Source organism: Triticum urartu, chromosome 4A (genome assembly GCF_056163025.1).
Source record: "Triticum urartu cultivar PI428250 chromosome 4A, HENAU_Tu73, whole genome shotgun sequence".
Taxonomy (NCBI): Eukaryota; Viridiplantae; Streptophyta; class Magnoliopsida; order Poales; family Poaceae; genus Triticum; species Triticum urartu.
The window spans coordinates 291371068-291382950 of NC_141876.1; the positions used below are offsets into that span (position 1 = coordinate 291371068).

General features: G+C 45.9%; 1 long non-coding RNA gene across 3 annotated transcripts; it reads left to right on the plus strand.

The window, feature by feature from the left end:
- The first annotated feature begins 6453 nt into the window (after positions 1-6453).
- On the plus strand, positions 6454-9882 carry LOC125551364 (uncharacterized). Of its 3 annotated transcripts, none has more exons than XR_015600975.1 (3): positions 6458-7022; positions 7446-9083; positions 9610-9882. It is a non-coding gene; the product is annotated as an uncharacterized LOC125551364 (long non-coding RNA). The 3 variants fall into 3 exon arrangements; XR_015600976.1 differs by having other exon boundaries at positions 9616-9881; XR_007302473.2 differs by lacking the exon at positions 9610-9882 and having other exon boundaries at positions 6454-7022; positions 7446-8813.
- Positions 9883-11883: the final 2001 nt, after the last annotated feature.

An 11883-nucleotide genomic window follows, 5' to 3' on the forward strand; every position in this document is an offset into this window, starting at 1 on the left:
CGAGAATTACTTATCGGTCTGACCGATTTTGGAACTTTGTGAAACCTAGCAGTCTCGGTGCCACCGAACTGTGACTCGGTCTGACCGAGTTCACTAGTTTAGGTTCCAAAACTGCTTCGGTATCACCGAGTTTAAAAATCGGTATATCCGAGATGATTTCAGTGGGAAACTAAAACTAAGTTTTTGGATCATTCTTTTGCAAAAATCTCTGCATTCTGTGATGCTCATCTATTCTACCTCATCTATAAACTATTCACAAGATCAGCAGTCAGAGTTTGCATCATGCCAGACCAAAGTGATAGCCAGAACTTGTCAGAGCAGCAAGTGCAGATGAGTGAGGGCACTAGTCCCTCCAGCTCTTCAGATGATGGCAGCAGAAGTACCCCAAACAATTTGCCAAAAGCTGCCACCGGACAGAGGAAGAAGAGAACTTCAGATTCTGAGGATGAAGATTATGTGGCAGAGGAAGAGGAAGCCACATCAAAGAGAGTTGAGCCAACACAGGGCACAAAGCCAGGATTGAAAATCAAAAGGCCAGCAGGCAGGCAGCCTATGTCAAAGGCCAGAGCTTCAACTGAGAAGCCCACTCCCATAGAGCCAGTTGCTGCTGAAGGCAAGAAAAGAAAGGAAAGGGTCAAGAAGACCGTAGCTAGAGTGCTTAGAAAGGCTTCCATCATGGAAGAAGAGGAAGAAGAAGAGGTAGCTGCACCAGCACCTAAGGCACCCAAGCTGATGGGTGATGCCATAAGATCAGGGGCAGCTGCTTCCAAGGCCAAGCCAGCTCCAAAGCCAAAGCCAAAGATAAATACAAGAAGCATCCCAGCTGCTGAGAAGAACAAGGCCCCAGTGCCTGAAGCTGCTAAAGAGGATGAGGAAGAGCAAGTACTCAGAAAGCTCAAGCCCAAGATCCCAGACCACAATGATGCTCATCCTGTGGCTGAGGATATGAAGCTCAGGAGAGACTCAGGGCTGAGGAAGTGGAGAGAAGCAGACCCGTATGCTTCAAGGAGAAGAACTGCTGTGGATTATAGGTTTCACACCAAGGAACAGCAGGACTTCTATGAGACAGTTTTGTTGGACAAGAAGCCAATTGTTTGTGACATGAGATGGGTCGACTGTACCTACATCAAGGACAATGAAGAGCACTATCCTGGAGTGCAAGACAGCTTCAATGCTTGTGGAGTAGCAGACTTTGTTGGGCAGAAGCTCACAAAGTGGAACGAGGAGCTTATCATGCAGTTCTACTCCACAGCACATTTCTACCCAGATGGAAAGATCACATGGATGTCTGAAGGTACGAGGTACCAATCTACTGTTGCTGAGTGGGCACAGCTCATCAATGCCCCAGAGGAGCATGAGGATGACTTGGATATCTATGCCAAGAAGAAGATGGACCATAACTCAATGTCAAACATGTACAAGGAGATCCCAAATGAAGCACTTGATACTTTCAAGTTTGGCTCAATGCATTATCTTCTGCCAGGTCTGCCTACAATCAATTGGATTTTGAGGCACACCTTGTTGCCCAAGTCAGGTGATCACAAGATGATCAGAGGCCATGCAATCAATTTACTTCATGTATTTGATGTGCCTCAGAAATTCAAGGTCATGAGCCTCATAGTAGAAACTATCAAGAGGACTGCAGCAGATCAGAAGAGGAGCTGTGGATATGCCCCACAAATTCAGGAATTAATCAACTCCAAGATGGGCACGGGCATATACTTGTTGGACAAGGAACACTTGCCCATTCATCCAGATTTTGAAGATAATCAGGTTGTCATGCATGAGAATGAACCATCGTCCGTTCAAGCACAAGCCAAGAAGGAGAAGGCAAGGAAGGAGAAAGCTGCCAAGATGCCAACTCAAGAGGAGGCATCTGAGTATTTCTTGAAAACCAAACAAGAGCAGCTTGGCTACTTGATTGCATCCACACTGAGGATTGAGCAAGGACTGGCCACCCTCACTCGGAATCAGTAGAGCTTAGAGAGAATCATGGAACAAAAGTTCTATGACTTGGATGTCAAAGTAACAGAGATTTAGTCTGCAGTGGAACAACTTCAGGATGACATGCAGGAGAGGAGAGGCAAGACTACAACTGATGCATTTGCCAGAGTGCCAAGAGCTCAGAGATCTCATGCAGTGCCAGTTGCTGACACCCGAGCCACCACTTCTGCACCAGCTACAGCCTCAGTTCCACCAACTCCAGCGTCCACTTCAGCCTCGACTCCGACCACGTCTACAGAAGGCTTCGTCCTTGGAGTGCTCCAGACTCCACCACCACCTGAAGATCAAGCCTGAGTGTCGACTTAGCACTATGCATTTTCTAGGAACTTTTTGGTAACTTGTTGCCAAAGGGGGAGAAAAATGTATAGATCATAGGCTTCGAGAGAGAGAGAGAGTGTTGCTTTTTCTTTCTTGCTTTATTTGGTGGTTTTTCGAACTTTGTTTGCTTTTGAGTGCTTGAGATACTACGTCATTATCTGTGAGACATTCATGATCATGTGTTTGATCATAAGCTACACTTAATGTTTGCTTAATGCTATTATCTTATCTATCTTATGTGATCATTCACTATTCTTGGTGATGAGTGCATGTATTTCATTCTTATCATTTTAAGCGCTCCACCAAGATGTATGTGACATGGAAGAGTAACCCATGACTCTAACTCCTTGTGCATTTGCAGTCCAAAGCAAATTTTAAATATGCACAAATTTAGGGGGAGCTCTTACTTGTCACATACTTCTCAAAACGACGATATATTTCATGCTTATTATCATTTGTCGAAGCTTTGATCTATATGTTGTCATCAATTACCAAAAAGGGGGAGATTGAAAGTGCAACTATCCCTAGGTGGTTTTGGTAATTCATAACAACATATCGCTCATTGAGCTAATGCTATTCCAAGATGATTATTTCAGGAAAGCTCAATGATTGGCATGGCATGGATATGAAAGTGGAACCCTCAAAATGCTAAGGACAAAGGATTGGCTCAAGATCAAAAGCTCAAGACTCTTCATTTTATATTTTAGTGATCCAAGATCACATTGAGTCTTTAGGAAAAGCCAGTACTATCAAGGAGGGATGAGGTGTTGCTTAATGAGCCTCTTGCTTCATGTGCTTAGTGATATGCTCCAAAACCCTCAACTACTTTCCCATATCCACATATGACCTAAACCCTAAGCCAAACTCGGTCATACCGATTCTTTCTATCCGGCGCCACCGAGTTTCACTTGTCATAAGCCACTGCCAAACCCTAGCAAATCGGTTCTACCGATAGGGATCTCGGTCTCACCGAGATGGGATTGCAAACTCTCTGTTTCCCTTTCGTAACTTTTCGGTCTCACCGAAAGAGCGAATCGGTCCCACCGAGATTGCAATGTAAATTCAGTGTTTCCTTTTTGTAACTTTTCGGTCTCACCGAAAGAGCAAATCGGTCCCACCGAGTTTGCCTGACCAACTCTCTGGTTAGCTAATTACCAAAATCGGTCTCACCGAGTTTGTGTAATCGGTCTCACCGAGATTACGTTATGCCCAAACCCTAACCATATCGGTCCTACCGAGTTGCATGTCAGTCCCACCGAAAATCTCTAACGGTCACTAGGTTTACCTTTTCGGTCCGACCGAGTTTGTTGATTCGGTCCCACCGAGATTGGAAAACTGTGTGTAACGGTTGGATTTTGTGTGGAGGCTATATATACCCCTCCACCTCCTCTTCATTCGTGGAGAGAGCCATCAGAACACATACACAATTCCAACTCATATGTTCTGAGAGAGAATCACCTACTCATGTGTTGAGACCAAGAAATTCCATTCCTACCATATGAATCTTGATCTCTAGCCTTCCCCAAGTTGCTTTCCACTCAAATATTCTTTCCACAAAATCCAAATCCTATGAGAGAGAGTTGAGTGTTGGGGAGACTATCATTTGAAGCACAAGAGCAAGGAGTTCATTACCTACACACCATTTGTTACTTCTTGGAGAGTGGTGTCTCCTAGATTGGCTAGGTGTTACTTGGGAGCCTCCGACAAGATTGTGGAGTTGAACCAAGGAGTTTGTAAGGGCAAGGAGATCGCCTACTTTGTGAAGATCTACCGCTAGTGAGGCAAGTCCTTCGTGGGCGATGGCCATGGTGGGATAGACAAGGTTGCTTCTTCGTGGACCCTTTGTGGGTGGTTGCTTCTTCGTGGACCCTTCATGGGTGGAGCCCTCCGTGGACTCGTGCAACTGTTACCCTTCGTGGGTGGAGCCCTCCGTGGACTCGCGCAACCATTACCCTTCGTGGGTTGAAGTCTCCATCAACGTGGATGTAGGATAGCACCACCTATCCGAACCACGGGAAAAACATCCATATCTCCAATTGCGTTTGAATTCTCCAAACCCTTCCCTTTACATTCTTGCAAGTTGCATGCTTTACTTTCCGCTGCCAATATACTCTTTGCATGCTTGCTTGAATTGTGTGATGATTGCTTGACTTGTCCTACAATAGCTAAAATCTGCCAAGAACTAAAATTGGGAAAAGGTTAAGTTTTTATTTGGTCAAGTAGTCTAATCACCCCCCTCTAGACATACTTTCGATCCTACAGCCGTAGCTCAGTGTTCATATTTTGTCAAGCATCTTGAGTGGATCACTGCCATGTGCTTTGTTGCTATGTTGGAGTGCAGTAGCTTAGTTTCTTGTTGCATTCTAGATGGCATCGTGTTGTTAATCGCAGAATAGTGCCATTATTGTTTTGCTTGCCATTTGCAAACCGTGCATCCGATTCCGGTGATCTTTATATCGATTTCGACCGAAATCAACTCACCTTTCCAGCGGCGCTCTTGGTTTGCCAAGTTGAGGCCTGGTTCAATCTTTTCTTTCTGGAGCACGCATATGCATTGCATATTACATCCCGCATATCATGCCATGTTTTGCATCATGTTGCTTGCGACATTGCACCGTGGTTGATTGTGTTACCCTTGCTTGTGTTCTTGCCTTGGGTAGAGCCGGGAGACGAGTACATGATCGAGGAACCCGTTGAGTACACTTACGAGGATCAAGCTTACGTCAACTCGGAGAACTTTGCAGGCAAGATTACCATACCCTCGAAATCACTTCTATCTTTGCTTGCTAGTTGCTCGCTCTTTTGCTATGCCTATACCGCGACACCTACCACATGCTTTATCATGCCTCCCACATTGCCATGTCAAACCTCTAACCCACCTTGTCCTAGCAAACTGTTGTTTGGCTATGTTACCGCTTTGCTCAGCCCTTCTTATAGCATTGCTAGTTGCAGGTGAAGATTGGAGTTTGTTCCTTGTTGGAACATGTTTATTATTGGGATATCATTATTATATCTTGTTTACGTTAATGCACCTATATACTTGGTAAAGGGTGGAAGGCTCGGCCTTATGCCTGGTGTTTTGTTCCACTCTTGTCGCCCTAGTTTCCGTCATACCGATGTTATGTTCCTTGATTTTGCGTTCCTTACGCGGTTGGGTTATAATGGGAACCCCTTGACAGTTCGCCTTGAATAAAACTCCTCCAGCAAGGCCGAACCTTGGTTTTATCATTTGCTACCTAGCCTTTTTCCCTTGGGTTTCACGGACTCAAGGGTCATCTTTATTTTAACCCCCCCCAGGGCCAGTGCTTCTCTAAGTGTTGGTCCAAACGGGGCGATGTCCGGCGCCCCCTGGGCAACCAGGGTCTATGCCAACCCGACGTCTTGCCCATCCGGTGTGCCCTGAGAACGAGATATGTGCAGCTCCTATCGAGATTTGTCGGCACATTCGGGTGGCTTTTCTTGTCTTGTTTTATCATTGTCGAGATGTCTTGTAACCGGGATTCCGAGTCTGATCGGGCCGTCCTGGGAGAAGAAATATCCTTCGTTGACCGTGAGAGCTTATGATGGGCTAAGTTGGGAAACCCCTGCAGGAATTTGAACTTTCGAAAGCCGTGCCCGCAGTTATGGACAGATGGAAATTTGTTAATGTCTGGTTGTAGAGAACCTGAAACTTAACTTAATTAAAATGGATCAACCGCGTGTGTAGCCGTAATTGTCTCTTTTCGGCGGAGTCCGGGAAGAGAACACAGTCTCGTGTTATGCTTGAATGTAAGTAGTTCTAAGATCACTTCTTGATCTTTGTAGCTTCTCGACCGTGCTTTGCCTTCTCTTTTCGCTCTCATTTGCGTAAGTTAGCCACCATATATGCTAGTGCTTGCTGCAGCTCCACTTCATACCTTTTCCCTATCCATAAGCTTAAATAGTCTTGATCGCGAGGGTGTGAGATTGCTGAGTCCCCGTGACTCACAGATCTCTACTATTATATTATAAAAATCTGAGTTGGTGGTGATGGTGTGTCTGCCATCGTGCATTCACAACCGTCAGATCGATCTGATCTAACGGACACTGTGAAATCTGGTCAATTTTGCAAACAGACGCCCGCCACTTCCGTCACATAATTGCAGATAACCCCCTGCCTTTCCCGTTCAGCCCCATGGCCCCCATCTCTTCCCCACGCCCACCTTACCCAATCATCTCACGAAAGGCATGCCGCCGACAGCGCTGGAATCGATCCCCATCTTCTCCGATGCCGACCTCGGCAAGCATGCCGGCGACGCATCTCCTGCCCCCTCCTATGCGCATTAGTCCCAGCGCCCAACATCTCCACACCCCCTCCTCCTCGCCATCTCCTCCACCCCCTTCCCCGTCTCCTGCCGCTGACCGCCACCGGCTATCACTGAAGCGGCGGCGCTTCCGCATACTCCTCCCCCTCCTTCCCCACTGTCACTGAAGCGCCCCATGTGGAGGTGCTATGCTTGGCTACTGCCTCTCCTTCCCAATCCTCATCCCTCCCACCCGTGCCGCCTCCAAAATTCAATTTTTTTTGTTACCCAGAGTTCAATTCGTGCGCCCAGGTCGAACTCTCTAGAAGCCAGTCTTGTAGAGTTGCAGTTCAATATAAATCAAACGGGTAGGCAGATGGGACTCAAGCTGCTTGCACTTCACCTCAAGAGCCACATGCTCGTCACGCCAATCTGGAGGTGAATCTCTTTGCTTGTTTTTTGTTAAGCTGCCCTTTTAGGTCAGAAGATAGATGAGGTGAGATCTTCAGAGCCAATATTGTTTTTCACATATATGTTCTAAGCAAACAACTAAAAGAAGGGCATACTATGGTTGACAAATGATTCCATGGCCTATTTGTAGATTCGTGGTGGTGTTGTACACAAATTCAGGTCGCTGTGCATATGTAGCAAAGTGTTCAGTCAAACACGTCTACCATTCTTGTTTGTCCTGGAACCATTTATAAATGTGTGCTCAAGCTATAGTATATATGTTTTTTCGATTCATTGCTGCCATCTATCTTCTCATATAAGTTTGGTGTGCCTAATATACTGGCACACAATGAGCAATGTTGAATCCTTGGAAGAAAGGTAGCATAATATATTATTTTTTGTCTTCCACAGCTGTTCCAAGGAAAGGAGCAGTTCTATCAAGGATGGATATGATAATATGTATTGGAGAATGCTCGTCGTCCTGGTAATTTCGGAGATCTGGCATCAGCACAATCGTCTTGTCTTTCAAATTTTGTAGTTATCGGCTCCAACGCTCGCATGTCTTGCGATTGCAAAGCCAATGTAAGGAGTCTGATGCGCCTGCTCGCGTGCATTCCTTCAGTGCCTCTCCTCTGGCATCAACCTGAGTGACCACGACAATCGCTGAATGTGAGGTGATCATTGCTTTCAGTTCATTTTTGTGTTTATACTGAAGTGATTTGGTGTCTGTTTTGCAAGATAGTTTAACTTGCGAGAAAATACTATTGCATTTAAAAAAAGCGATTATGCTTCATCTTATAAGCAATATTGCATTTCAATAAATGTTTCTCACTAAGGAAGGTAATTATAATAAGCATAAGAATCAGCATGTGATTGTTTTTAGGATAACTGAAATATGCAAAAGAAAATGCCAGATGATCCTGATCTTACTAAGCACAGAGTTCTTGGCTTAAGTACTAGGTAGTAGGTGACTGGTTTTCATGGCGTTACAGCCAAATCTTGCTTTATGTAATGTAAGAAGAGGCTGAAAGTTTGTTCTATTAAGCAGCAATCTAATGATATATATACAGCAAAGGTTGCCTGCAAGAAGCATTGCCTTCTGTACGTTGAGCATTTGTTTGTATATCTAAGCTCAATAAATTGCATTTCACAATGACAATTCACATATGTTGTTAGTCGTTCAGCTTAGCAATTCCAGAAGTTGTAGTTCCAGCCAAACATCTAAATACTGAGCTCAAATTGCAGAAAATACTGGGTGTTCAGTACTCGATTTTGGACTATATGTTCACCTATCTATAGGGTGCCATGATCTTCATCTAAAGGATCTTTTTTGCTAACACATACCTTGATGTCGACATCGACAGCAGCAGAGATAATATACGCCTTATAATCTTGTAAACATATGTGTAGATCAGTACAAGTACTTTCAGTCTTCCTCCTTGTGAATTAGTCATTCAAGCTGTGGATGGTCAGGAGCCGCCTGAGCCCTGCAAAGATAATGTTCAAGCTACAACTTGAGTCAGAATTTGTACGGATACATGAAAATGTGATGTATGCCGAGAAAATGTCTGTTTGCTATACAATTCAATTTTTAGCTTGCAATTGCAGTTAGAAGTTCAAACCGCAACTCAAGTATGTTGTTAATTTACAGTGAGCATCCACTTGTAGAAGATTTGTGCCTGGATGTGCTAATTGACAGTGAAATGTAGAAATAAGTTGCAACTTTGTAATATCCATCTGATATGTGAAACAAGAATTGTTACTAATTCACAACATGTATCTACGATTGTGAGATGGGACACCATGTGCACAGGGGAGGCAACACAAGGTCGAGAGAAAAGCCAGTGTGGAAAGAGATGCAACATATGGCAATCATTACAAATGTTATATTTTTGTATATGTTGTAATTATTCATGCAAAGGTTACAGGCTTGATGCACAATTTTAAGTATCTGGAGGAGTTGACGAAGCGTGGAGTTTTTTCTTGACAATACAAAGAGTATTGAGTTAGGAGATGTTGAAGTGCAACTACAGAGCAAACATGACAGAGGTGAAGCTTTTACTGGAGAAAATCGCGCAAAGTCTTTTTAAGGAAAAGTTGTGTTTTCTTACAGCCGTGGAGTAGGATCCAGATAGGGAAGGGAAGGGGCTAGAGCAACAATAGTGTCCTTACCCATTAGACTTTAAATCTATGTACCTCCTAATCATTTACCCGATCACTGCGGAAATAGAAGAAGAAAGATGAGATATGAATTTGGCTCCTGAGCTCAAATAATTGCAATAAAATTCAATGAACTCTCAATGTTTCGGAAACAAACATGTTGGACTGTTCTAGCTGTGTGCTACATTTCATGAATTTTGCATACAGATAAAACACTTGAATGTGCTTGCTTATTTTCATTTGTATTCACTATACCCTTGATACTTATGAGCTCAGCAACATAACTGAAGATATGGATATTTTTAATAGTTGAGAGGACCCTCCATATATTTTGTCAAATAAACTACTCCTGTATCAATGCATCCTGGTGTACCATGCAACGCACGGGCATCTTACTAGTTACTTTCAAAACTAGATGCAGGTGCCGATGATACCATTCCAGGGGATGCGACTGAACTCAAGTGGGAGTTCGACGAGGACTCAGGACGTTACTACGTTCCCTTTCCAGACGATCAGTGGTGGAGCCCAGTTGGGGCGATCGGGGATCTTATGCATTTGGGGTTGTCTTTATTTTGGTTTCATAGTCGGACCTTGATTGTATCTGGATGATGTAATGCTATATTTATGTATTGTGTGAAGTGGCGATTGTAAGCCAACTCTGTACCTCTTTCTTATTCAGTATATGGGATGTGTAAAGATTACCCCTCTTGCGACATGCCTACAATGCGGTTATACCTCTAAGTCGTGCTTCGACGCGTGGGAGATATAGACGCATCGTGGGTGTTACAACATGGCTCCCTCGACACGGCCATCGGCCCGGGCTGCGGTGGTGGTTCGCAGAGGTCACGACGCCTCTGCCTATTGTGATTTTCCAGCTTCAGCCCAGCCGATCAAACTATGGATGCTGGCCCTCCACTCATCCATATAATCAACTGCCAATGGGAACCTCAGCAGGAGTTGGGCTCGTGCCATGGCTTCCGTAGCCGTGCTCGGCATAGCTGACGAGGCAGACCGTGATGTCACTTGACTCCTGGTGGTTCCAACAGGAGCGTCGCCGCATTCTTGTCATCGTGGGTCGGTTGCCAGGGCGGTTTGGTGACAAGGAGGCCACATTTGGGAGCCAGCAGCCTTGTCCAGTGACTCTCCTCGCCTATCCTGCACCGGGCCATGAGTGTGTCCGGTGGCCGCACACGCGGCAGGCGGAAATGGAGGATCGTGGCTTCCACTAGAGCGGGTACCACTGCGATGGCTACGCTCGCCGGTGCGGCGGGGAGGTGGAGACTGGTTATCCCTTCCCCCCGCAGCTTCCGGGTCAAGCTCGTCTGGATGTTGCTGATGGGGCCCGCCTCCGGCTTTTCCTGTCCCAGCTTCAACCATGGGGAACACGACGACGGCGCCACCTACGCTGGTCGTGCCACCAAAAGCACCCACCTCACCCAACGCCACTGTGGCGCCGACGACATCCGCAGGTGTGTGTGAGGGGGGGCCTTCGAAGTGGAAGGAAGTGATGTTCCACCAGATTTCTTCTTGGGCGCCATGGATGAAGAAAGTGATGATGAAGAAGACGAAGATGAAGATTGATGCGTTGTTCACAACCTTGGGTTCGCACAAGCAATCAGCCCCCTACCTGGCGCGCCAAATATGTCGTGGGTGGAAACGATCACCTATGGGGCCACGGGCCCCTTGTGGTTTGGCAAGGGGGAAGGTCATGTTGCACAAAGAGCGGAGGCCATGAGACAGCGCGACGGCGACGACACGGGTTATTTTTACACAGGTTCGGGACGCCATGAGGCATAAACCCTAATCCTACTTTTGGTGGATTAAGTGGAGGAACACAACGGCAAGCAACGCTCAAGCCCGACAGGGTTACCTCGGGGGAGGAGCAACTACACCCGTACAAGTGTGAGGGGTCTGAATCCCTCTCTAGGTTGCTTTGGGCCTCCTTTTATAGCTCAAGGGGTAACCAAAGTGGCAAAACAACCTTTATCTAAAAATTAGATAGGTAACAGTGCTATCATACCTAACTCTAGCAGTTAGGACAAAGTGCATTAGATGCACTTCTAGGTGTCATGTGGAGATGAAGCCCGGAAAGCCTGCCGTGTCTCTTAGTCATCTTGTGCTTATCTGCTTGACACGCCTCTGGACGGGTGTCACACGAGGGTAATCTGTCTTCCAATGGGCTGCCACGTGCTTACTGGAAGCCACTTAATCATCTGGGGACTCAACACCGCATGGACAAGTGATTTGTGTTACCGTGAGGTGGAGCGGTGGTGCCTTGGCGGGGTTCTCTGCCTTTTTAGCGGTCCCGGCAAGCTTGCGGGGAAGTCTTGGACTTGCCCTTGGATCTGCCTCGACCCGACCAGGCGCTCCTGCCCGGCAAGGGAGACTTTCCCAAGGTGATACCTTGTTGTCTTGTATATTTAACTTGGTCTTCTTGATCTGCTCCTTGATCTCACAAAGAGTTGTTCTTCTGGCTTGGTCTTGCTTTTATATGTTGGTGTTGGATACAGGGTGTGAGCACGGCATCCCCGAAGCTCGGGGCCTTTGTCGTTTTGTCTCATATATTGTCCATGAGTCTTTATTCTTTGATCATGGGTCACTTGGGGGCTTCCAACTCATCGAGTTTAGCTATTAACATCCCTCTTGACCTGGCATATGCCATTATGAATCTTGGTTAAACCTACCTATT